Source organism: Hyperolius riggenbachi, chromosome 6, assembly GCF_040937935.1.
Source record: "Hyperolius riggenbachi isolate aHypRig1 chromosome 6, aHypRig1.pri, whole genome shotgun sequence".
Taxonomy (NCBI): Eukaryota; Metazoa; Chordata; class Amphibia; order Anura; family Hyperoliidae; genus Hyperolius; species Hyperolius riggenbachi.
The window spans coordinates 58,120,430-58,148,055 of record NC_090651.1 but is presented as its reverse complement, the minus strand read 5'-3'; the positions used below and the strand labels follow the sequence as shown (position 1 = coordinate 58,148,055).

At 44.4% G+C, this 27,626-nt stretch overlaps 1 protein-coding gene across 5 annotated transcripts in view; it reads right to left on the bottom strand.

Moving 5' to 3' along the window:
* The window catches only part of KANK4 (KN motif and ankyrin repeat domains 4), a 267,015-nt gene that overhangs the window by 210,623 nt on the left and 28,766 nt on the right, over positions 1-27,626 (bottom strand). For all 5 annotated transcript variants that reach the window (XM_068239357.1, XM_068239358.1, XM_068239359.1 and 2 more), the window contains one exon: positions 26,216-26,322. The gene's annotated coding sequence lies outside the window, so the exon portion shown is untranslated. The remainder of the gene's footprint in view (positions 1-26,215; positions 26,323-27,626) is intronic.

Below are 27,626 nucleotides of genomic sequence, written 5' to 3'. Positions count from 1 at the left end.
ACTCACGTGTCCAGCCTCCTTATTCTTCCTCCAAGCTTCCGGAAGGAAGCTTGGAGGTCGCATTAAAACAAAATGTTACTGTGGCCATCTTGTGGCCAAATAGTAAACTACACCCTACACATTTTTCACATACAAATAAATGACTTTTACACATAAAATTAACTCATTACCTCCCACACTCCCCATTTTTTTTTTTTTTTTGTAATTAAAAAAAAATTAAAAAATTTACAATTAAAAAAAATACATAAATAGTTACCTTAGGGACTGAACTTTTTAAATATTTATGTCAAGAGGGTATAACACTGTTACTTTATAAACTATGGGCTTGTAATTAGGGATGGACGCAAAACTGAAAAAAATGCACCTTTATTTCCAAATAAAATATTGGCGCCAAACATTGTGATAGGGACATAATTTAAATGGTTTTATAACCGGGACAAAAGGGCAAATACGTTTCATGGGTTTTAATTACAGTAGCATGCATTATTTAAAAACTATAATGGCCGAAAACTGAAAAATAATTATTTTTTTCCCCACATTTTTCCTATTTTCCCATTAAAACACATTTAGAAAAAAATAATTCTTGGCATAATGTCCCACCTAAAGAAAGCCTAATTGGTGGCAAAAAAAACAAGATATAGTTCATTTCATTGCGATAAGTAATAATAAAGTTATAGACGAATGAATGGAAGGAGCGCTGAAAGGTGAAAATTGCTCTGGTGCTCAGGGGGTAAAACCCCTCAGTGGTGAAGTGGTTAATAACAGGGCAAAGAAAGGGATTGGAGACTCTTATTAAAGAGAAACTCCAACCTAAAATTGAACTTTATCCCAATCAGTAGCTGATACCCCCTTTTACATGAGAAATATAATGCTTTTCACAAACAGACCATCAGGGGGCGCTGTATGACTGATTTTGTGCTGAAACTCCTCCCACAAGAAGCTCTAAGCTCTGGGACCGCGGTACTTTTGGCAGTTTGTTACAATGTAACAAGGTTCACAGACAGGAAATACCAGTAGCTGTTTACAGCTGTCTCTTAGGGCTCGTTTCCACTATAGCGAATCCGCATGCGGGCACTGCATGCGGATTCGCATACTCAATGTTAGTGGATGGGGCTGTTTCCACGTGTGCGGCGGCGGCTGCGTTTTTCGTTGCGGGAAAAATCTGCACGACATGGTCGTCAGATTTCGCGTGCGGCAGGAATGCGGGCGAATCGCCGCTAATGCATTCAATAGGGAAATCGCATGCGGCTTTGTCATGCGGATTTCCCCGTGATTTCGCATGAAAGGCAATGGAACTTTACACAGGCAGTGACATGGTTAAATTCGCCTGGCTCCTTGCCATGCGAAATCGCATGCGAAATCGCGGGTAAATCCGCATGGGGAAACGCAGCCGCATGCGATTTCTTCAGCGGTGGAATCCAGGCGATTCCGCACCGCTACAGTGGAAACGAGCCCTAACAGCCAAACACAGCTAGGAGCAGCTACATAACCTGCCCACAGTAAAAATGTCACCGTGTAATAAATGTCAGAATGTAAATCGGGGAGAGGAAAGATTTTACAATGAGCAAACACTGACTAAATCATTTATACATAATTATGGTAAAAAATGAAGCACTTTTTTACTACATTATTTTCACTGGAGTTCCTCTTTAAACACTTTAATACAGAAAAGTAATAAGAGAAAGGCAGACTGTCTCTCTAGCGGTTTGCAAAAATCCATAGCACAATTGGGATAAATGATTGTGTCACTGAGCTGTGCTTCGTGCTCCTGTGGTGTTCCAGGCTATATTGCTAATGTGTAAGCATTGTCATTAGCCACATTCAGTGTCTTCCGCATCAAAACTGGGATAAGGGAAATGCAGGAGTTGCCGACAGCAACCAGATATTTTCATTGTCTCAGTAGCACTGATGTAGGAACTGTTGAAGGCAGTAGATCTTCATATACAGAGTTTGTATGTTGTTATATGTTCTCCCCATGTCTGTGTGGGTTTCCCCCAGCACTCCAGTTTCCTCCCACATCCCGAAAAACATACAAATAGGTTAATTGTCTTACCCCTAAAATTGGCCCTAGGTTATGATGAACATATAGGACTATGGTAGGGATTAGATTGTGAGCCCCTTCTGAGCAGGGCAGGATCATCCACCAGGCAACCTAGGCAGGTGTTTGGGGCCTAGTGGGTGTCAAGGGGCCCGCCTATCACCTTCTCTGACCTATCTCCACTTCATTTTACCAAAAGGACTACAAGAGGCCCCACAATTTACTACCTTGGCCTTAATTCACTAACCTTTATAAACACTTTAACGAACGTTTGATAATTGATCTCATGAGTAAAATTTAATTTTGAATTCACTAAGGTGTTATAGATTGTATATCGATTTATCGATAAAACATTCGATAAATATATATTTTCAGAATATTTGAACTGCAGGCTGATTTTGGGCCTGTGAGCCAGAAGGTGTTGGAGGCAGAGGATCAGCACAACAGCCAAGTAAGAGGCAGAGGATTAAGTTAAGAATGTCCTGAATATGCAAAGTCCTATCAATTGGTAAGTGGAATCAGCAGCTAGAAAACTGATGCCACTAGCTATCCATAAATTACCTGCAGCTCACAGGCACACTGAGCCATGCTACACTTGCCTCACAACACTGTTCATTGACCTGAAGAAGCAGGTTGATACCCATGAAACGCGTTGTTTGTAAAGCAGGGATGAATTTGAAAAAATGTACTGTGTCGTCTTCAGGGCCATATTTGTACTCTTTACCGCCAAAGGCCACTGTCACCAGCCGCTCCCCTTCAGTATAGGTAGCCAGATGACCCCTTCCCCCGTTTCCCTCCAATATAGGTAGCCAGATGACTCCTCCCCGCTTTCCCTCCAGTATAGGTAGCCAGATAACTCCATTAATCCCTCCCTCCCCCCCCCCCACCTTTCAGTATAGGTAGCCAGTTTGCCTTCACACCGCAGCAGCCATCTGTGTCACTCAGTTCTCCACTCGTCTCCAGTGCAGAAGCTTCCTCTTCCTTTCCGTCTCCAATGCTGCCCAAGTCCATAGCCGCTGGCCACAATGCAAACGTGCACAGAGAGCAAGGTGGCTGCTGCACAGGTGGCTAGCAGCAGAGTACCGTGGTCAGGCACTCACCTTATCTCCCTGCATTGCAGCATTTGCAGGCTTGCAAATACTGCACCAATTCAGCCTGCTGCTTTGGTGCCCTTGCTTCTGTGTTGCCCTTGCTTCTGTGATGCTCTAGGCCATGGCCTGTATGGCCTTGGCCTAAATCCAGCCCTGGTCGTCTTGAAAGGTAAGCCACCTCTCCTTTTTTTCAATTTTATTTGTTTTTAACTTCGTTTTATCTCATCCTGGTCGGCTCTTCATCCCTATTGTGCTAGCTCATCTCCCATGCATCCTACAAAGAGGGAGGGGGGGGGGGGGGCTACGGTTCCTTTTTTTTTCTAAGAGTGTGACCATCTTGCATCCAGCCATCCCTATAGGCCCCAAAATGGAGGCATTGAGGGATGGCTGGATAAAAAAAAACAAATGACATATTGCGCTATTGGGCTCAAGTTGTCTCTGTGTTTTTTCCAAGATGTACACCACCCAACCCTTTGCGTTGTATGTGGGTGTTACAATGAAATTACTAAATGGCTCTACTACTACTACTATTTTTCATCTCTTGATATGAGTTCTTCTTACCTTTTAACCACTTCCCATCCACCCACAGACAATGCAAAGTGACTATGTGTGTGTGCAAACTCGCCCCCAGCGGTAATCACAGGTGTGATTTGATCTTTGCTACAGCAAAACGTCTTATTTGCACTAAAAAGTGCAAAAATAGGACAATTTTAAAAAACGTATATTTTGTAGGAAGTGGTTAATCAGCGTTTAGATATTTTATATTTGTTGAGGCACCTCCTTTCCTTCCTATCTACATGACAGTATGGGCAATAGTGACTCCTACCAGGACAATCATATTTATCTCACAAGGTGGTTGGATGCACCACACCTAAGCCTTTTACCATGGTTGCTGTTCCGCAATCTGGGTTTGTCAGTACAATCTTTTTTTTTTTACTTTTTTTTTACAGTATAATCTCATTGTAGTAAACTCTGAATAGTAAACATTTGGGTATAATTAACAATTGTCCAGGTCTCGGCCAAGCACGATTCTAAGTTTATGGGAGTAACACCTGGTCAGCGGCATAGCAATAGCCACTGCAAGGGATGCAGGGGCAGGGGGGCCCGAGCCTGGTGGGGGCCCACCTAGGGCCGTTTTCAGTGGCAGGAGGGGGGCGCAGCACAGGAGATGGGGCAGTGGGCACACAGTGGTAGGGAGGGGACCCAATTCCCCCCTCTTCCTCACCTCCGGCCCCCCTTCAATGCTCGCGGATCCCCCATCCAGAAATGATGCCAGTGAGTGGGGAACTCACCTCTGACTTCTGCGTTCCAAGTGACAGAGCTCTGTGTGCCTATGTCTTCTATGACTCCCACGCTGCTGGCTCCACTTCCTTTCAGCAGCGTTAGAGACATTAATTGTTTGACCGGTTCCGGAACTTATGGCAGTCCTGCGTGTGGCCTGTTATTCCCGGCAGGGCGTAGATTTCAGCCAGCCATGCCACGTGGTCTCGTCACTCTCGCTGTTTGCGCAGCTCTATAACCACTTCAGCCCTCAGTCGTTTTTACTTTATGCATCCGAGCAATGTTCACCTACCATTCATTAGCCTATAACTTTATCACTACTTATCACAATGAACTGATCTATATCTTGTTTTTTCCGCCACCAATTAGGCTTTCTTTGGGTAGTACATTTTGCCAAGAGCTACCTTACTGTAAATGCATTTTAACAGTAAGAATAAGAAAAAAACTGAAAAAATTTACTATTTCTCAGTTTTCGGCCATTATAGTTTAAAATAATACATGCCTCCATAATTAAAACCCACGTATTGTATTTGCCCATTTGTCCTGGTTATTACACCGTTTAAATTATGTCCCTATCACAATGTATGGCGACAATATTTTATTTAGAAATAAAGGTGCATTTTTTTCAGTTTTGCGTCCATCCCTAATTACAAGCCCATAGTTTATAAAGTAACAGTGTTGTACCCTCCTGACATAAATATTTAAAAAGTTCAGTCCCTAAGGTAACTATTTATGTATTTTTTTTTATTGTAAATTTTTTATTATTTTTTTTATTACAAAAAAAAAAAAATGGGGAGTGTGGGAGGTAATGAGTTAATTTTTTGTGTATAACTAATTCATTTGTATGTGAAAAATGTTTAGGGTGTAGTTTTACTATTTGGCCACAAGATGGCATCAGTAACTTTTTCTTTAATGCGACCTCCAAGCGTCCTTCCGGACGCTTGGAGGAAGTAGTAGGAGGCTGGGTAAGTTTTTTTTTTCACAATGATCGCGCTGCTTAGCGGAAAAGCAGCGGATCATTGCGGGGCTTAGATCAACGAACAGGAATGGATTTTCCCATTCATTGATCTCCGGGCGAGCGGCCGGCGGCGTGTTTACCCACGGGAATGCGCGCTAGAGCGAGCAGGGGCGCGGGCAGCGGCGGGAGCGCGGAAAGCACGGATTTCTCTGTCCCTGGGGGTTAAAGGATGGAAAAAGGGATGGAGAAATTCGTACGGGCGGGGTTAAAGTGGTTAAACATTTTATTTGGGTATTTTTGGGAGGATGGGATGTAAATAGTAATTTTTGTAATGTAAATATATGTTTATTTTTTATTTTTTTTTATATAGATGTAGTTTTACTTTTTGGCCACAAGATGGCAACCTTAGGTTTGTTTACATGACGTCAATCTAAGCGTAATGTACGCTTAGAGGGACGTAGGGGGGACGTAGGAGGCAGAAAAAGCTAGGCTTCCGAGAGAAGCTGTCGCTTTTCTGCAAGGGAGAGGAATCAGTGATCGGGCACCATGGCCCGATTCACGGATTCCCTGGCTTACGACCCGTGGGCAGGAAGCGCACATGCACGATCGGCCGCAGGAGCGCACATGGCCTCCTGGACGTAGCTTCTACGTCCAGGTTGCGAAAGTAGTTAACCACTGCAGCACGCTTGCTCCGCTGTCATGGCCCTGACTCCGTCCGCCATGTCAACATTGGTTTTATTGGCTCCTGTGATCACTGTGAGCCAATCACAGATTGATTTTTAGAAAAAAAGTCTCTGGTTCTTAAAGGGCCACAGTCTGCCAGTTCTAAAGTGGTTAAAGACAACATTTATGACACATTTAACATTTATGCTTCAACAGAAGAGAGGTTAGAGGAACATTTTGGCAGCGTTTACACCATGCAAATTCCGCATGCGACTTTCCACATTTTTGCACACGTCAATTCTGTGTTTTGTGATTTTTCACTTATTTTGCTTTGTTTTTTCCTTTGCGATTTTGCATTTTTGTTCACATTTTTATGCACCCTTTGAATTATTATTTTTTTGTGCACACCAATAAAGTTAATTTACATGAGAATGCATCTAATTACCTGCAAATTCAGACAGGGCCGGATTTCCCATAAGGCACTGTAGGCACATGCCTACAGGCGCCTTATGTGGGAGGGGCATCCTCCCTCCTCAGATCACTGCCCTCTGGAGCTTACAGTCTAATCTCTGCCTCATGTCACTGACCTCAGGCACTTATACTTTAATGCTTGTCTCATGTCAATAAGGATGACATGAGACAGTGATTAGAGTATAAGATTCTAAGGACAGTTAGTGATATAAGGCAGGGATTAAAGTTCTAAATATTATTACTTTGGGGTGTGGACTGTGTTCAGGGGCAGAGCTTAGGGTGCTAAAACGCCTGTGCCTACAGGCCTCTCAGTTGTAAAGCTGGCCCTGAATTTCAGATCTAATTTTTCACACAAAAATTGCAATTATTTTTTACATTTCCATTGGCGTGAACTAAACACAATTCGCACATAAAAAACAATCAACACTGCAGGGTGATTTTAGAATTCAGAAAAACTGTGAAATGCTAAACACATAGAAAAACTAAAAAACACAGAAGAAAGGTGATGCCATTAAACATTAAATTTGCGATGAGCGTAAAACTTAACAACGCACGCCGCATGGAAGTAAGCATGAACGGGGATTTATTGTTGTCTGGTGCGATATCCTTTCCAGAAATTTCTCCCACCACCTGCCCCCTCCTCCAGTCCTCAACGGCTCCCACCAGCCACTATAACTGCTCCCACTATCCACCTCAGCAGTTACAACTGCCTTTTCTGCACACTTCCCTGAGAGTGAGGACCTAAGTACAAGCAAGCTAATACCTGAGGCCTCCTCCTTACTACATCATCAGTGCTGCTGCTTAACATGGCGAGGCCTAGCGCAAAACTAACCACCCAGCGAGGCAGAAGAAGGGGAAGTAGGAGGAGCAGTGTGGTGCGAACACCAAGCAAACGGCGCAGAACACCAGCCACAAGACATAGAGCTCCAGCCACAAGACGCAGAGCCAGCGTGGTAAGAACAACCACACAGCACAGAACACCATCTGCACATCGCAGAGCCAGCATGAAAAGGAGAACCACACAGCGCAGAACACCATCTGCACATCGCAGAGCCAGCGTGAAAAGGAGAACCACGCGGCGCAGAGCCAGACGCCACCATCACGCCATCAACTCGAGTATTAGGAATGCGCTGAAGAGTGCGCACCGAGTCCACAGTATACCTGCTAGCAAGGTCATGTCCCACCACTAGTAGGCAGTAATGTACATCCTCCTGCCAAGCAACTACCGTAAATAAAGTTAGACATGCAGCATTCCTTTGCTTTGTATTTTGTTACTATAATTCTAAGTCAAATGTTTGCAACCCTCACCTGGGTTATATAAGATTATAGTGGGAGGTTGCTGAAAGTTAGGCGCAAAAGCGACAAGCGCATTTACGGCGCGGTCTCCGCACAATAAGCGCAACAGAGACAAGCACGCCACCCTGACTAACGAATGAACATAAACGAACAAATAACAGGAACTCTTGCTAAACAGCTGCCTTACTTCAGGCAACCGCAAGCGTTTGCTCCAGACAGAAAGACGAACGGAAAACAGGAATAGGTCAGATAAGATCTACCGCTCTTCCGCCAGAGCGAGTGCGATCCGGGTTTAGGGACAGGACAGGAAGGATCCACTGCTCTTCCGCCAGAGCGAGTGTGAACTAAGTACAGAAGCAGAGCCAGCAGGATCCACTGCTCTTTTCCACCAGAGCAAGTGTGAACCAAGTATAGAAACAGAGCTAGCAGGATCCACTGCTCTTTTCCACCAGAGCAAGTGTGAACCAAGTAGAGAAACAGAGCTAGCAGGATCCACTGCTCTTTTCCACCAGAGCATGTGTGATCCAAGTACAGAAATAGAGCTAGTAGGATCCACTGCTCTTTTCCACCAGAGCAAGTGTGAGCCAAGTACAGAAACAGAGCTAGCAGGATCCACTGCTCTTTTCCACCAGAGCAAGTGTGAACCAAGTATAGAAACAGAGCTAGCAGGATCCACTGCTCTTTTCCACCAGAGCAAGTGTGATCCAAGTACAGGAATAGGCCTAGCAGGATCCACTGCTCTTTCCGCCAGAGCGAGTGCGATCCATACGGCAAGACAGACAGAAGGAGTAACCAGTAGCAACCGCCGCTACGGTAAAACGCCAAGACATAGACTTAGAGAGATCCACTGCCACTAACGCTAGGGCAAGTGCGATCCAGGTTCTGGGCCAAACAATTCACCATCGCCAACCGCTTGTGACAGTGCAATCGCAAGGACAAGACAAAACAGAACAAGCAATACAGATAATACAACCTGACTGCACTAATGGGAATGCCTAGTGCAGTCCAAAGGAATTACTCTAAGATAATCTTAGCAAACGTAAGCAAGGCAGACACTCTGGGAGTGTTTGCAGGAACAAACCTTCATGACCAGCAAAGGATTCTGGGAGAGCATGGTATTTATACTGCCAGCCCTCAAAGGAGGCAGCAAGGAAATTTGCATGACAAATGTATGCAAATTCCTCAGTAGCAGAGCAAGTCTGCAACTTGCAAAGTGAAGACAGGTCTCTTTTCCAGAGACCTGCAGCCCTCAGACTTAAGGAATGGTCAAACAGCTGTCTGCCTGTGCAGACAGCTGAGCGGATCATTACATTAACACAGTACAATTCTTTACTGATGGTATAAAGATGGGTGCTTTTGCTTCACCAGATATATTTACTGTATATACTTGACTATTAATACTACTAAATAAGTAATGTGTGTACTGTTAATTACATTCTATTTGCAGTAATTTACCCAGTGGTAAGTGACAGGGCCGGCCTTAGGTTTCACAGCGCCCTGAGCGAAATCTGATTTTTGTGCCCCCACCCCCTTCATCTGCTTTGTGCATGCCCACACACTTATGCATGCATGAGCACACACACACAGGCCCATATGCAATGCAACTTATCTCCTGAGTTAACTCCTAGGACAGTGGTTCCCAACCTTTCTGAAATCGTGACACATCATGCCAAATGCTCAGATCTCCGTGACGCATTACATATGTATAATAGAAAAAAAAATATTAATAACCACAAAATGGATGGAAAGAGTGCATTATCCTGAATAAACTTAAAAAATGAAGGCTAAAACCTTTCAGGAATATTAAAAAAAACAATCAGTGGGACAGTTAGCCCCCCAATTTGTAAAGATAGCACAGCACCGACAATTAGCATCACACGTTACTGCCCCATCGCCCCCCCCCCCCCAAAAAAAAAATGAACGCCCTCAGACTCAGTGTAGGTAGGTAGCCAGGTATAGGTGCCCCCAGTATAGGATCCCATGTGTAAGGTTCCCTCAATATAGGTAGCCAAGCATAGGTTCCCCCAGTATAGAAAGTCAATTGTAGGTCTCCCCCCATAGGTAGCCAGGCTTAGGTGCCTTCAGTATAGGTAGCTAGGTGTTGGTGCCTTCAGTATAGGTATCCAGGAGTAGATGCACTCCTTCAGTATAGGTAGCCAGCTAGAGGTGCCCCCCTTGGAAGCCGGCCGGCTATGAGTGACCCTTTCTTGATAAAGGAAATGCCAAGACAATACAGGTCTGAAAATCCTGGCCACAACAATTAACAATGAAAGGGGCAGGGGGAAAATGCTGGGCTGCAGGAAGGGGGTGAATAATTGCAGCACTTGGGGGCCTGGAGGAGGTCTTGGCTGCACTTGAAGGACAGGAGAAATACTGTATGCAGTGCAGTCATTAACCCCTCCTGAGCCCCAAGTGCAGCCATTAAGTTTGCTGGGTTAACTTATACTTGAATTAACCTTCCTGGCGGTAAGCCCGAGCTGAGCTCGGGCTATGCCGCCGGAAGGCACCGCTCAGGCCCCGCTGGGCCGATTTGCATAATTTTTTTTTTGCTGCACGCAGCTAGCACTTTGCTAGCTGTGTGCAGTGTTCGATCGCCGCCGCTACCCGCCGATCCGCCGCTATCCATCGCGCCGCAGCCGCCCCCCCAGACCCCGTGCGCTGCCTGGCCAATCAGTGCCAGGCAGCTCTATGGGGTGGATAGGAATCCCCTTTGACGTCACGACGTCGATGACGTCATCCCGCCCCGTCGCCATGGCGACGGGGGAAGCCCTCCAGGAGATCCCGTTCTTTGAACGGGATCTCCTGATCGCCGATCGCCGGCGGCGATCGGAGGGGCTGGGGGGATGCCGCTGAGCAGCGGCTATCATGTAGCGAGACTTTCTCTCGCTACATGAAAAAAATAAAAAAAAAAAAGATTTGCTGCCCCCTGGCGATTTTTTAGCAAACCGCCAGGAGGGTTAATAAAATAATTCCAGTTTTTCCCACCCGATCGGTTTTTTTTCCCGCTCCATTCTGCGCTCGATTCTCTTATCTTCACTCCTTTTTCTTATCTTTTTCTATTCACTTCTATGAGAAATCGAGCGCAGAATATCGGTCATGAGGGAATTTATCAATCGGATGCACCTATCGTGCGGAAAATTGTAAAGTGTGTAGCCAGAAGGTCAAATATTGAAGTCGACTACTTATTTATTTATTATTTATTTATTGCATTTATAAAGCGCCAACATATTACGCAGCGCTGTATGACTATACACAAGGCCGACTTTTATTCGGAGGATATACGGGTATATTTTTGCAAAGACAAGAATTGCCCCAACAACAAAAACATTAAGTAAAATCTCAATATATTAAACTCTGACATAGTAAACCTCTGGATATAGTAAACTCAGTCCTCTGTTCCCAGCAAATGCATCTATATGAATATTCTATGGATGACCACTTCTGATATAGTAAACCACTTTTCCCAGTCCCTTGGAGTTTACTATAAAGGAATTCTACTGTACCTCTGATTCTACTGTACTACTGGCTTCTCTTGTACTTTTTTCTGTCTCTGGAAGATCAGCAGGTTTTCCAGTTTTCAGCTAATTAATGTACTGAGAAAGTGATCATTAGCTAGCAGCTTTTATTTGCTAGCTGCCTCTTCCCAGGTGATGGAGATTTGTATATTAGGCAAATCCTCTGCCCATCGCTGGTTAGCAAAGGCAGCTTCCATGTTTCTATTCCTTTCAAGAAAACTTGAAGGTATTAAAAAAAAAAGAAAAAAAAAAAAAGAGTTTCACTTACCTGGGGCTTCTGCCAGCCCCCTGCACCCGCCCTGTGCCATCACTCAACGATTCTCCGGTCCCCTGCCGCGGCTAAGTTTTGGTTTCACCGACTCGCAACTCGACAGCCACAGCTAGCCTAAACAAAAGAGAGAAAAGCAGATCTTGAACAGATCGCACCACATGTGCTAAATACAATTAATCATCAGATTTATTGAAAAAACACCATGCATATGTTAAAACATTTAAAAGGCAATAAACGCTTGCAGGAATACCATATTCAATATACGGCAGTAGATACCAATATATATCAAGCTCATCCCCTGTATACATCTAAATACAGTATGTGCTAAATGGCCATTTAGCACATATTTAGATGTATACAGGGGATGAGCTTGATATATACTATATTAAATATGGTATTCCTGCAAGTGTTTATTGCCTTTTAAATGTTTTTAACATTTGTATGGTGTTTTTTCAATAAAGCTGATCATTAATTGTATCTAGCATGTGTGGTGCGGTCTGTTCAAGATCTACTTTTTTTCTTTTTTGTTTGGGCTCTTGACATATTGATCCTTTCTGTACAGCAGCTGATGGTTGATGTTTAGATATGTATACAGCTTATATTAATTAAGATGTTGTGTAATTTGCTTTGATGGTGCTTACCCAATCTGTGCAGCAACAGCTAGCCTGGCCGCACACTTCCTCGTTCGCGCTCCCATCACCGGGAGTGTCCTGCGCAGGCGCAGTATGAGAAAACCTTGTGCTGCGCCTGCGCAGGACACTCCTGGCAACAGGAGCGCGAACAAGGACGCATGCAGCCAAGGCCACGCAGGTGCAGTGACCGTCGACTTGCAAGTTGGCGATACCGAAACTTAGCCACAGCGGGGGGACCGGAGGATTGTTGAGTGACGGAGTGGGCAGAGGGCGGCTGCAGAGGAGTGGCAGAAGCCCCAGGTAAGTAAAACTCCTTCAGGTGTCCTTTAAATTTCCTTTAGGCAGTAATGCTCAGAAATGTTGTAAATCTGGGCACGTTCACTTTAAAAGAAAGGACCGACTCTCCACAGCAACACGTTGGTGTACGATATTCATTTCTCCCCTGAAGGTCTGAAAATTAATGATTGGATGTGATAAGCAACAAGAATGGCTTCCTTTTGGAGTCCCACTGTGCTATCTGATGTAACATTTACAAGCCCAATATTCTAGAGCATTTATTCTTTAAAGCAAATTTGATTTTCTCTTAGATACGGAAAAAGGGGAGAATTTGGAAACCAGTCTGACAAAATGTCAAGCGTGATGTGGTGTATTGTGGAAAAATGCTCTACAAGCCACATTTCCAAGCATTAAACCACTAATGACATGTTCTTGTGGAAGCCAGTGCAGGAACTGCACTAGTAAGTCTGCAGCACAGGGAATATATGTACTGTATGCACTACAAAGACAAGATGTAGGATGATCAGTAGAATGCCGCTTATCTGCCCCTTACTTGCGAATCACCCAACTAAAATGCAGGTGTCTATTCTTAAAGTGAACCCAAGGTGAGAGGGATATGGAGGTTGCCATATTTATTTTCTTTTAAAGGGGCACTACAGCGAAAAAACTGTAAAATTTCAAATATGTGCAAACATATACAAATAAGAAGTACATTTTTATCCAGAGTAAAATGAACCATAAATTACTTTTCTCCTATGCTGCTGTCAGTTACAGTAGGTAGTAGTAGTAAAAATGTTTCTGTACCGTGTTAGCCAAACAATATATGTAGGTAGAAAAAAAAACAAAGTCTTGTAAAGGTATTACTTTTACAAGACCTTGTTTTTTTCTACCTACAGTAGGTAGTAGAAATCTGACAGAAGTGACAGGTTTTGGACTAGTCCATCTCTTTATAGGGGATTCTCAGGGATATATTTATTTTCAAAAGCACTTAGTGAATGGCAGTTGCTCTGTCCAACTGCCAAAAAACTGTGTAGGGACGCAGGGAAGCTGGCCAGCATCAATGTTTAAATCCTTTTTAGGGAATATCTTTATAAAGAATAAAAGCCTTGCTGAGAATCCCCTATGAAGATATGGACTAGTCCAAAATATGTCACTTCGATCAGATTTCTACTACTACTACTGTAAGTGACAGCAACATAGGAGAAAATGAATTTATGGCTCATTTTACTCTGTAAAAAAATTACTTATTTGTATATGTTTGCACATATTTTAAATTTTACAGTTTTTTGCTGTAATGTCCCTTTAAACAATACCAGTTGCTATGTGTGGGGTGACGATGGAGCAAATTTCGGCAAGTGGGGCAGCGGGTAGAACAATGCGGTTGTGTGGTGCTCGTGCATCGGAAATTGCACGGTTATCGTTTTTCACTCCCCTTATTGGCCGTTTAACTGGTGATTAAAATATAGGACTTGAAATTCTTTCCATAACATCAAACAATTTAGAAAATTAAAATGTATGTTTTCATGCCTTGAATTCATCTACTTAATTCATTATTGTCGGTGTACAAAAAATGTCAATGAATGACCCCTTGTAAGAGGAAGGAAAAAAGGCTAATGAGCATTAAAGTGGACCTGAACTCTTGCACAGGACAGAAAACCATAGAGAAATGCACCCTGTATGTATTTAGAGAATTTAGTCTGTCTAATTCCCCTTCATCTGTGACTAACCACAAGTTGTAGTTTGACCTCTCAGCTGTCTGCCATGGCAGAGAGGCTAGTTTGTAAACACAGGATGTTAACAATATGTCTGCTTCAATGAAAGCAGGATGTAGACACACTTCAAATTTATTGCAGTATTTGTATCAGCTGTAACAAAGAAATGTTTTTCTTTAAGGTTATTCAGGTTATTATGCTGTTGCGTATCTTTTAGAGCAGAGAGGAATTTCAGGTCCGCTTTAACTCCCCCAGGCTGAAATGGATCTTTGCACTGGACTAGTCAGATTTGGAAGGGTAATGATTGATACCTGCCAGCTTAAATGATAAGTTGTCAGGTAATTTAGTCAAGGGCTTCTGAACCTCATTGTCTCTGAGCAGAGTTCCAGTTCTGCCCTCAGGAATTCCGCTTCCCGCGGTGCAAGAAAATGATTAAAGTTGAATTTTCAGCTCACCTGTAGCAGTGATAGGTTTTTATCATGGCTAAATACAGTATATTTGTAGGGTTAGTGTTCTAATAAAACATTAAGATCTGTGAAGAACACAAAAGTATCAGACTCAGAAATAGAACAGAAAGATAACAAATTGTGATTATTCGGCAGAGTGCAGCTCATCGATTAAGGATGAGCAGAACCAGTTTTGCAAAATGCTAAATTTTCCTACCACATACAGGGGCGTGGTCTGCGGCAGAAGGGGTTAACGCAACTATGTAGCCACCTATCGCTCCTGCGCTGCACTCCCTCTTCCCGACACTTCCACATACACAGGCGGATTTTCAGTTGTGAAGGTAGAAGTGCCAGAATGGAGAGTGGTGTGCAGCCCATCACTGAGAGGCAGCATTGTAGGTAAGTTAACCTTTCTGCCGCAGAACATGCCTCTGTACAGGCCACAGTATTGTGAGTATATTACAGTATATAAGAGACAGTATTGCATTTCTCAAAACTGTTTTCTCTCATCTCTATCATCAATTATATCCAGGGCCGACTTATAGGGGCAACCTGGGCACTTGCCATTGGGCCTTCAAGTGCTGCTGGGCCACTTCAGGTCTCCCTCAACTTAATTTTGACTCCCATTTTACTTCTCACAGGGGTGGCCTCTTCTACGTGGCCTGGTGCATGCTATACGTATTAACACATGCCAGGTCATGGAGGAGAGGTGCCCCTGTGAGTATGAAGACCGGAGTGCTCGGAGCCAGACATATGAAGCAGCCAACAGGTAAGCCACTACACTGTTATGGCCCTGGGGGCCAAAATGAAGTTGAGGAAAGACCGGGGGGAGGGGGTGTTGGGGTGAATTTAGCAGCACCTAATACTGCTCGCTGGGGTTGTCTGTTGGGGGGGCACCCAGGGTAATTTTGCCCAGTGTCCCACTGTATCTAGCACCAGCCCTGAGTATATGTAGGCGCAGAAAGCTGCCATATACTGCCCAACTCACTGTGTATTTGTGAAATGTGGAGAACCATAAATCCCCAAAGCTTTCTGCAAGTAATGAGCTGAGATAGCCTCCACTGAAATAAATAGAGATAATTGCACAATTGTCTCCTCCCATGAGCAGCACGATCCGTAGAACTCTAGCTTGCAACTTGAGGACTGCAGTGTTAAACCCCCCTAAAGACAAGGCCATTTTTCTGTAAATTGGCCACTGCAGCTGTAAGGCCTCGCTGCAGGGCTGCACAGCTCAGCACACAAGTGATGCCCCCCCCCCCTAATTTTCTCCCCACCAACAGAGCTTTCTGTTGGTGGGGTCTGATCGCTTCCCTAGTGTTTATTTATTTATTTTTTTAACAAATATTTTTGTTATTTATTTTTAAATAAATGTAATCCTTTTTTTAAATTTTTATCTCATCTCCCCATCAGCCTACCAGCGCGATCGGTTTTGTGACTCTGGAGGGGACTGCCGAGTGGCACGGCTGTCCCCTGTACAGCGCTGCCTTAGATCGCAGGGATGTACCTATTTCGCTGTCTAACAGTCTCCTGGTGGCGATGGCGGAGCTCCACCATCCAAGCAGGGATGACCGCGCATCGGCGCACGCGATCTCCTGCAAACCACGCCCCAAGGCCCTTCCACCGATCTGTGTTAGGCGGTCCTGGGGCTGCCGACGTGTCCACGCCCATCGGCGTGACGCGGTCGGCAAGTGGTTAATAAAGTTCAGAAGGGGGGGTGGGGGGAGGGGGGAGGAAGTATTATTGGTGTATAGTTGTTTTTTTATGACATAAGAAATGAAAATATTTAAATTAAAAAAACAAAACAAAACAAAAAAAAACTATGGATTTGAGTTTGCAGTAATGCTTTGTAAACATTTTCTCTGACAAAATCCATATTTAAAAAGCAGCATTGCCAGCGGTCATGAGTCTGATGCATAATGCTCTGTGGCAGTGACAGGGAATCACTAGTGAGTTCCTGAACCTGCTAGCAGACCTTTTCCTAAACACGGGTCTAGTGAAAATTAGACATTAGCTGGATCCACTTCTAATAAAAAGTGATGACACTCTGGGTCTTTTTCTTTCAACTCATCCTCAGAGCCTTGTGTGTGCCAACTTCCGGGACTTAGCCCCGCCCCCTCGCAGGCGAGTGTATCAGAGATAGAGAGTGACGCGGAAGAACCACAGAGCTTGTCTGCAAGGGGTGGGGCTAAGCACCGGATGAAGGTGTACACGGGGTTCGGAGGGTGAGTTGAAAGAAAAAGACCTGGGCCCATATGCAATTAACTATTTTTTTCTGAGTTGTGTCCTAGGTGATAATGTTCACATTCTCTTTAAAATAATTTTTCAACATTTTACAATTAAAAAAGAATTCAAAAGTTGGAGAAAAAGCATCATCATAATTATTTTAAGTATTTTCTTGCTTTCTGGTGGTTTAAAATCCATTTTATGAGAGGTGTGAAAGCAGGGCCGGCCCGCTCATGAGGCGGGGTGAAACATTTCCCTCAGGCGGCACATCTGGGGGGTGGCACCCGCCTGTCCGTGGGTGGGGGGCCGCCCGCCGAGCTGGAGGAGTAGCGGGCAGAAAGGGGGTATTGGGCCTAGCGGTGGGGAGGGGGGTCGGACCCCCCTCCCTTTCCTGGGTCCCCCGATCTGCGCTCCCTTCCAGCTGTAAATAGTTAAGTACCAGTGTGTAGATTAAGAGACAACGGGCGGGGATTTTTTTTAAATTTTGCCTCAGGCGGCAAAAAGTCTAGGGCCGGCTGTGTGAAAGTATCACCTAGGAGAAAACTCAGGAGAAAAAGTGAATTGCATATGAGCCCATGAGAGTTATAATAACTTTTTATTACTAGAGGATCCAGTCAATGGCCTCAATTCACTAAGCAGTTTAGACTACCGTAGTCTACTGATGGTTTCTAGTCTACTGATGGTTTGGTCAGTTGCATCAAAGGGGAATTCACCAAATTACCAAATGTTTTACACCTGTTTTTTAGAACTGGTCTAAACCATTTGGTAATGAGGTGGGTAAAGCAGGGGAAATGATCAAAAGATGTAATTCACAAACAAGTAGCTATGGACAGCACGGTGGCGTAGTGGTTAGCAATCTCGCCTTGTAGCGCTGGGTCCTTGGTTCAAATCCAAGCCAGGTCAACATCAGCAAGGAGTTTGTATGTTCTCCCCATGTCTGCGTGGGTTTCTTCCGGATACTCTGTTTTCTTCCCATATCCCAAAAACATACAGATAAGTTAATTGGCTTCCCACTAAATTGGCCCTTGACCACAATACATACACTACAACTACATGGTACATAACACAGACATTTAACTATGGTAGGGATTAGACTGTGAGCTCCTCTGAGGAAAAGCTAGATGACAAGTCTATATAATCTGTACATCGCTGCATAAGATGTCGGCGCTATATAAATACTAAGTAATAATAATAATAATGACTGACATCCTTCTCTCTTTGATGAGCTCCCCTCTGCATACAATTAAACTCCTGCATAATTAATTCAAAAGGTTCCATCCTCACATCTAAAATACCTCACAGAATTACAACAAGAAATCAGCTGGTCTAATCTCTGTCAGGAAAAATGGGCGTGGCTACTCCTTGTTTGCCTTTGTGAATTGTGTAATTACTGAATGTTAGACCAGGTCTAAAAACAGGTCTAAAACATTACACCAAACCATCAATTGAGGCCAATTAAATAGTTTCTTCAACATATAGAAACTAATTTCAATATATGACACTAATTTAGTATGTTTAAGATTAAGGGACAATATACTTTGCTGAGTTTTATACATTATTCATAATTATTATCACTGTATATTATGAAAAGTTTATCCTGAATCCCTGGTTAGGAAAGGTTTCCATAATAGCATTGTATATGGTAATAACTAACATCCAGGACTATAATCCATATTACATTTTATATTATATTATTTTATTATATACTACTATATTATTACTTTTAGTTATCATTGTACACTATGTATAATTAACCCATTCAGTTCAACTATCTTATCTTGATACATTAATAATCTGTAGCTAATTCATATCAACTTCTCAAGCTAAAAGCTATACTAGAAGTTCAGATATATGCATATATATTATTATGTTGATCCTAGTCACCATTTCTCTTTTTTTAATTAATCTTATATTTTAAACTTTTTAAAATAGATTTATAAACATATATGCTAATGTTGTATATGTTATTACTGTAGTGAATACTATCCTTTTACCATTTTCAGACACCTTTTTAAACCTGAGGAAATGAGTGACCTCTGCATAATGTGTTTTACATAAGTGTTAATAAAATCTTATCCTACCAGCCATAAGGCCTGGAACCCACTGAAATCAGCAAACGCAAAACGCAACCGCTAGCGTTTTGTCTGAGCGGTTTGCAAGCGGATTCATGCACGTTATTGGTCGTGTTTTGCAACATTGTATTTTTTTGCCCAGCGGGTGCGTAGCGTTTTGCGTTTTTATCCCGATTGGTCCTGTGAATTATTTTTAATTTTGTTACAGTGTGCTGAACCGCAAAACGCTAGCAAAACCGCTCAGTTTAGGTTTTGCTGAGCGTTTCTGCTAGCGTTTCAATACTTTACATTGAAGCGCTAACGCTCCCAAAATGCTGCAGGTCCTGTGGAAGTTGCCCCATCCATTAACATTAGCCCAGCGTTTTGGCAAACTGCTAGCGTATCGCAGTGCTGCCAAAACGTTGCCAAAAGCGCTCCTGTGGGTTCCAGCCCTTACACATTTATGTGCACAATTTATGTTGGAGGTTAAATGCTTTTTCCTTTCTCGGTTTTAAGTATTTTAACTATTTTGTACCGTATTTGGATCTTTTCTTATTATCTTATCTCCTATTATCTTTTCTGATTAATTTGTTTCCTGGTATTTTTTTTTTTTTTTTTAATAGTATGTGTGACTGTAGAAGACCTGTTGTTCCACACAGGAATATGCCAACAGAATGACCAATACACTTCTAAGAACAATCCATAAGAGGATACCTCTATTTCCATTTAAAGTAAAACTGAGACATTGCAAACAAAATGATTTATATTTAGGGCTGGTTCACACGTGTGGATGCAGAATGGAAACGGTAAGCGCATCAAGACAAGACACAGAACATTTATATTGTGCTTTTCTCCTGGCGAACTCAAAGCCCAAAGCTGCAGCAGCTAGGACGCGTTCTATAGGCAGTAGCAGTGTTAGGGAGCCTTGCCCAAGGTCTCCTCACTTAATAGGTGTTGGCTTGCTGAACAGGAAGAGTCAAGATTCAAACCCAGGTCTCCTGTGTCAGAGGCAGGAGACCTCTGCAGCGTTGCTCAATTTGGCCCATACCCTTCGCTGCTCACCTGTCCCACCACCACCGATTGGTCCCTTCAGCAGCCTGTAGGCGAGCAGATGCATGCGGCTCTGCAGCAGGCCAATTCTCCCTAGCAACAGGGAGAATTTTCATTGGTCTAACATGAACCAATGAGAAATCTCCCTGTTGCTGAAGATTCCCATTGGACTTTTGCAGGCCAATGGAGGTCCCTCGACCTCCAGGCTGTTTTGAAGGGACTGAACGTACGAATATGACATCACGGCGACGACGCGATGTGAGCGAAAAAGGCAATGCAGATGCAAAACAGGCGATGCAGATAGTGTTTGTTCTCATAGGCTTTCATTGGACACGTTTTCCTATCTGGTCTGGAAAAATGTGCCAAGTTGGGACTCTGCGTTCGGTCTCGCGTTCCGCAGCACATAGGATCCACTTCCTGCGTTTGAGCAGAGCTTTAAAAACGTATAGCACGGATACATTTTGAAAGCAAGTGTTAACTGGCCATTACTTGGGGCTTTATCCAGCCCCCTGTTGACCATTAGCCATTGTGGAGTCCACGATCCAGCTGGATTGTGAGCCTGTATGCTCCTGGGAATGTTCTGTGCAAGTGCAGTTACAGGCTTAACAAACTGCACTTGCACAGAACGCTCCGAACAGGGGAGTCGTGGGGCCAGGACCACACATGCAGAGTAGCCCATGACTGGCTCAGTCGGGGATTTTACTGGTGCTGGAAGCGGAGCAACAGATGGGAACGAGAGGACGACAAGGGAGCAGACAGACTACAGGGGGCTGAAGGAAGCCCCAGGTAAGTGTAAATCTTTGGTGTAAATCTTTTGTATCTCAGGTCCACTTTAAAGGACAAGTGTAGTGAGAAAAATATGGAGGCTGCCATATTTATTTCCTATTAAACAATACCAGTTGCCTGGCAGCCCTGCTCATCTATTTGGTTGCAGTAGTGTCTGAAGAAAAAAGAAAAGTTAGATATTTACATCAGTATAGATAAGCATCTGAGGATCCAGAAGCTTATCTGATCCTCCTCCACCCCACCACTGCTTGCTGGGACCCTCATCTTCTTTGCAGGCGCGCTCCAGTTCGTAGAGATTGACCGCACTGTGCAGTACCACAATGAGGCATGTGACTTTTGGTGGTATTTGCAAATACCCTTTAATAAGGGATAAGGTTGATACCCCACCTCCTCCTGGGTACCAAATATGGGGATGAGCCCTTTTGTTCTGAATATCAGACAAGGGTGCTTAGCAGGATGGCAGTTTTCTGCCTCCCTCTGCAATGTCAAGTGGACCAGTATTGTTCAGGTGACAGAGGAGGGCATTATGCGGAGGTGGGGGATTTCCATCTTGCAGAATACCCCTGGTGTCCAAAAACATGGGCTGGTACTATTCAGGAGATGGAGCCTCATTGTTTACTACCAGCCTGCATAGCCGATTAGGGAGTTAAACAAGCTTATGAAGGGAGAAGGCTCATTGTTTTGCAGTTCCTTTTAAAAAACAGCAATTGCCTGGCAACTGGTACTGGCTGCAGTAGTGCCTGAATCCCACACCTGAAACAAGCATGCAGCTCATCTAGTCAGACTTCAGTCCAAAACATCTGCTCTGAACGTAATAGAGGCAGACAAAACCGAAGCAGGAAAAAAGGGCGCAGGAGCCCTTATGGAAAAACTGGCACCGCCATAGGCGCTTATGATAAAAGACACATTTAGCGGTATACCAAGAAAATTTGGGCGCATGGCGGTGGCCACTAGCAAGCACTGAATTTTACCATCTTTGGTGAAAGTTGCGGCTGCTAGGAAGGTAAATTTGGGGCGCCCAGAGGTGCCTGATTAGCGGCCAGAGGGGGAAATATTTGAGGATAGCCTTGCTGATTTCCAAAATAGCTTGCGGATAATTGAATAGCAGCACTGCATAGCAGGCGTGAAGCCGCTGACCCCAATCCACAAAAGCTATCCGTCAGGCACAACTACTACCCCCAGTGACGATGAACCTTCGACCGTCACGTGACATCATGCAAGCGCTGCTCACTGTCCCTACATCCTCCCCCCTCATAGCTACACAGTGCGTTGTCAGCTACACGGCTGATACAGGCATGCAGCCCGGCCCATTGATGTTTGTCAAAGGGGATCCCGATCCCGATCCCTCACAGGCAACATCCATCAAAGGTGTGTATGCACCTTAAAGGATACCCGAACTGACATGTGACATGATGAGATAGACATATGTATGTACAGTGCCTAGCATACAAATAACTATGCTGTGTTCTTTTTTCTTTCTCTGCCTGAAAGAGTTAAATATCAGGTATGCAAGTGGCTGACTCAGTCCTGACTCAGACAGGAAGTGACTATAGTTTGACCCTCACTGATAAGAAATTCCAACTATAAAACACTTTCCTAGCAGAAAATGGCTTCTGAGAGCAAGAAAGAGGTAAAAAAGGGGAATTTCTTATCAGTGAGGGTCACACTGTAGTCACTTCCTGTCTGAGTCAGGACTGAGTCAGCCACTTACATACCTGATATTTAACTTTCAGGCAGAGAAATCAAAAAAGGAACACAGCATAGTTATTTGTGTGCTAGGCACTGTACATACACATGTCTATCTCATCATGTCACATGTCACTTCGGGTATCCTTTAAGCCTCTATATCTCTCTCACTTCACTTGTGCTTTAAACAGTGCTTTGTTCATCTGACAGCACTAATTCAATGAAAAGATTAAAACTGCCACGTCTTTAAAACCTCTGGTATTGTCAGCAAGCAAGCTTTTTATCTCTCAGCCATGAGGATCTATGTATACCTTTGTTAACTGAATCAGGAGATGGTACTTTCTCCCGATATCGGTTGCTGCAGTTATTGCTAGTAATAGCTGTAACTGCATCCTGCCTCTTGTGTGAGGCACTTCAGAGTTCTCCACAAAACATTCTATCTTTGTATTTTGCAATAAAAGCTTTACAGTGAGCGTTGTGGCAAAGAGAAGACATTCTCTGACTCTGGATGCTCAGTGTTCCTTATTATTAAAGTGAATAAAAGAATACTTTTGTTATATCTACAACTCCCCTCACCAAGAATGCTGCAAAGTCTTCCAGGATTTATTTCTGTGTAATAACACACTAGCAAGGGACATTATTAGACTGGATGCCTTCTCTGTATTTAGGATGGTTCCACGCTGACCTGTGGTTTGTGAGGGCTTATGACTAATCAGGGTGTCATGGACTCCTACGTGTACCAGCGTTCCTCACTGCTTACTGCGGTAAATGGAAAGCACATGTGTCTGCTGGTGGAAATAGGCAGCATTTCTCTTATATCAGAATGGCCCTTTCTAGCTACAGACATCCTCAGCCTCCAGCACGGCCTCTGTTACCGAATATGACTTTCTGATTTGTGGTGTGTTTATAACAAGAGCATTTCTACTGGTGAGGCCAATTTATAAAGCAACAAAAAATACAGCAGCGAGGTCTCTTTTTGAATCTACCGCTTGTCAGCTGCTCTACTGCACTGGCCGGGAGCTTGTTAGCCCTTGGTACCAGTGCTGGTAAGGCGCCTCTCCATGGAGTTGCATCTTAGCGCAGCTGCAGCCATGCTCAGATGCAATATATCATGGATGCCTGCTGCCGGGTAAGGCCACTGTGTGTCAAGTGCTGACGCATGTGGTGTTACAACCACTTCCATTCGGCAGCATTTAAATTGCACCTGAATGGTGCTTGTGGTTGGAAGACAAGCCGGTGAACTGCCCGACAAGCGCACATCAGCCTCCCGTCTGAAAGAGGCCTAGCTTACCTCTCTGTGATGTCACAGCAGTTCTTTGCACTTATTGGGCTCGATTCACAAAGCGGTGATAACTCAGTTATCACGCCTAAAAGACTTTAGGCGTGATAACCTTTGCACCAGAAAAGTTATCACCGCTTTGTGCTCTAACTCGCGCGAAGTTTCCGCGCGTACGCGCGCGCGCAAAGTCCCATAGGGCTTAATGGGAGCTTCGCGCGAAGTTTCTTCTGAGTTTAGGCGTGATAAAGGGGTTTTCACAGGCGTGCAAAGTGTTTGCACCGCTTTGTGAATCAAGCCCATTGTGGCAATTATAATATCACCATATGTGAAAGTCCAGCAGAAAGTCAAGGTGCCCATACATCAGACGATGTGTGGATAGATTGATTAAGAGACAGATTTCTCTCTGATCGAATCTTATCAGAGAGACATCTGTTGCCTGCCTATACACCGGCAGAATGAAATCTCTAGGGATTTGGCCATGTGGCTCTGCAGTCACCGCTGCCCCCACTAACATGAATGCACCTGCCCATGCATTTAATATTTTACTTGTCTGCTGTCTCCCACCGTAGTGCCCATGCATCTTCAGCATTGTGGGTGGGTTTCTGTCGTTAAAGTAGACCTGAACTCTTGCACAGGACAGAAGTAAAACATAGAGAAAATGCACCCTGTATGTATTTAGGGCTCGTTCGCACCAAGGGCGTTTTGCATTCTTTTTGAGCGCCGGCGATTTTAAAAATCATCCTAAGAGCGCTTGTGCAATGATTCCCTATGAGAGTGTTCACATACGAGCGGTTAGTTTCTGATCTACTCAGCAAAGCGCTGCCTGAACCATTTTTAGGGCGATTTTGCTACAATGGAAGGTATAGGAAAAACACAAAACGCTCACAAAATCGCTTTGTGCGGCGATTCCGTTTGCGCTTTTAAGAATAAATACAATGAATTTATTCTTTTCTGGGTCAAAGAGTTCACTTCCTGACTCACAAAATCCCAAAACGTTAGCCTCAGCGATTGCGATATTAGATGTAAACAAAGCCTTACGAAGTTTAGCCTGTCTAATTCCCCTTCATTTGTGTCTAATCACAAATTATAATTTGATCTCTCCCCTGGCGTCACATGACTGCCTATGGCAGAGATGGCAGATAAGGCCATTTGAAAGCACAGGAAGTTAACAATATGTCTGCTTCCATAAATCAGGAAGTAGAAACTGTGCAGATTTATTTTAGGATTTGTATCAGCTGTAACAAAGAAATGTTTTTTGTCTGAAGTTTATTATGCTGTTTATATCTTTTAGAGCAGAGAGGTCATTCTGTATTCAGGTCTTCTTTAAAAAATGAAAAAAAAAGTAGGCTACCTGACCTGGAGGGCTGAGCGGATCAGGTAGCTGCAAAAAATGTTGCTCCTGTGGGCCGCACTGGCCCACTTTCACTTTCGTGACCTATAGGTCACGATGCTGCAAGGAGAGACTGTGTGTCTCTTGCAGCATGCAGGGAGGCGGGGGAGCGGCAGGGGGTGTGGCTAGGGCAGCTCTGGAAACCCTGCAGGAATGCCCCTGGCAGGCGTTTTGGGCAGGGAATCCCTCTCTCTGCGTTTTATAGCGTGGCGGTGGGGGGGGGGGGGGGGGGGAGGGCAGATAGCGCCGGGTTGGGGACACAGAGGCATATCACGAGGCACAGAATATGCCTCTGTGTCCCATCTGCCCCTTCATCTGTCACCTTGTGGACTATGTATGGGCACCTATACATAATGCTGGGAACACATGATGAGATTGTTCAGAAGATTTACTGACCGATTGATTTTTCAACCGTTTTTCTGATTTCCATTCACTTCTATGAGAAATCGATCAGAAAATCAGATCAGACATGTCTGAAATTATCTATTGAACCATCTATCTGCCAAGAAATCTCATGGTGTATTCCCAGCATAAGGGAAACCATTCAATGACACTGCTGAATGACTTCCTGCAGAGAGAAGTGGGCGATAACACACAGATAACACAACAGGTACAGTGCTGACACAGTAACTGACAGGAGGAAGCTTTCCCAAAGACATGCATTGTTATCTAGAGATGGCCCGAACTGTTCCCAGGGAACAGGCCATGGGGAATGACCTCGGGGTAATTTCCGCATTCGTCATATTACGCATTACTGCGCAGATGCTTTCCCGGCGGCCGTGTATCCTTGATCGCGCGTCTGCAGCCGGGAGTGCTCTGCATGACGTCGTGTGCAGAGCACTCCCGGCTGCAGGCGCACAATCAAGGATGCGCGGCCGCTGGGAAAGCATCTGCGCAGTAATGCGTAATATGACAAATGCGGTCATTCCCCATGGCCTGTTCCCTGGGAACAGTTCGGCGAACACTTTGCCACATCTCTATTATTATCCCTGTCTCTAGGGTGGTGATATGTATACAGGGCGTGATAACACTTATCACTGCTTTATGCATGGTGGTGTAGAGTGGCAGCATGGAAGTGTAGTGGAGAGCAGCACTCTTACCTTGCAGCGATGGGTCCCCAGTTCAAATGTGAGCCAGGAAACAATCTGTATAGAGCCTGCATGTTCTCCATGTGTTTGCATGGGTTTCTTCTGCACTCTCCTGTTTCCTGACAAAAACACAGACAAATGAATGGGTGTCCCCCAAAACCTGGCCTTAGTCTATGACATAGACATATAACCATAACAGGGATTAGGCTGTGAGCTCCTCTGAATGACATGACTATATACTCTATAAAACGCTGTGAAAGATCTTGGTGCTACGTAAATACACATACCTTCATAAGAAGTTATAGTTAGATTTGCATCTGCATCTGGAATTGGGCTTTAAGTGAACTTAAGGTGAACCTGGGGTGAAAAGTTAAATACTTACTTGAAGGGGTTCTGTGGCATATTAAAAAAAACCAAAAAACTGACACTTACCTGGGGCTTAAATCGGCCCCCGGTAGCTGTCATGTCCCACGACGTCCTCCTACGATTCTCCAATCCCCGCCGCCGTTCAGTTATTAGCCTAACAAGATGAATAGTGCGCACTCCCACTCGCGCCTCCGGGAGCTTACTGCGCAGGCACAGTACAAGATTTTCTCATACTGCGTCTGCGCAGTAAGCTCCTGGAGACGCGAACGGGAGCAAGCACTCGCACAGCCGTGGCCGCGCAGTCGCGTTAGTTGATTAATTAGACCGGGACTGGCAGCGGGAACGGATGATCGTAGGAGGACGACGTGGTACATGACAGCTACAGGTGGCCGATAGAAGCCCCAGGTAAGTGTCAGCTTGTTTGTTTTTTTAACATGCCACAGAATCCCTTTAAGAAGCCTCTGGATCCTATAGGTGCTTCCCACACTGTCCTATGGTCCAGCGCAGAACCTCCCTCCAAAGGAACACAACAAGCTCTTGTCAGATTCCAAGCTCGCAACCGTGATCCTCTCAAAGCACGAACTCAGCCATACTGTGCCTGTGCAAGCACAGCCTTGTCTGCGCAGTAAGCCATTGTGCACAAGCGGCAAGGCTGTGCTTGTGTGGGGGCAGTATGGTCGTGTTTGTACATGAAGAGGAGCGCAGCCACAAAGGGTCCCAGGCAGTGGTGGAGGTCCGGAGGACAGCTTCCCTCTCCTTAGGTATCTATTTGAATTTTTGACCCGGGAACTCTTTAAAGAGGAGCTGCCAGCCATACTACCTCAGACTTACATAACATATGTATTCCACGGTTTGATTTTAGTGCTTTTTCTACAGTAAAAAAAGAGAAAATCCTTCTTAGCATTTCCCATTTTAAGTGTGGCTATTTTGAAGCCAATCCTGGTGTAATTTCCTCCTTTACTATCCTCTGGCTGATTGTGTATGCATTGCCCGCCCTTCACTATTGAAAGTGAATTGTCTCAGCATGAGAAATACTGGCCAATCAGAGAGGAACAGA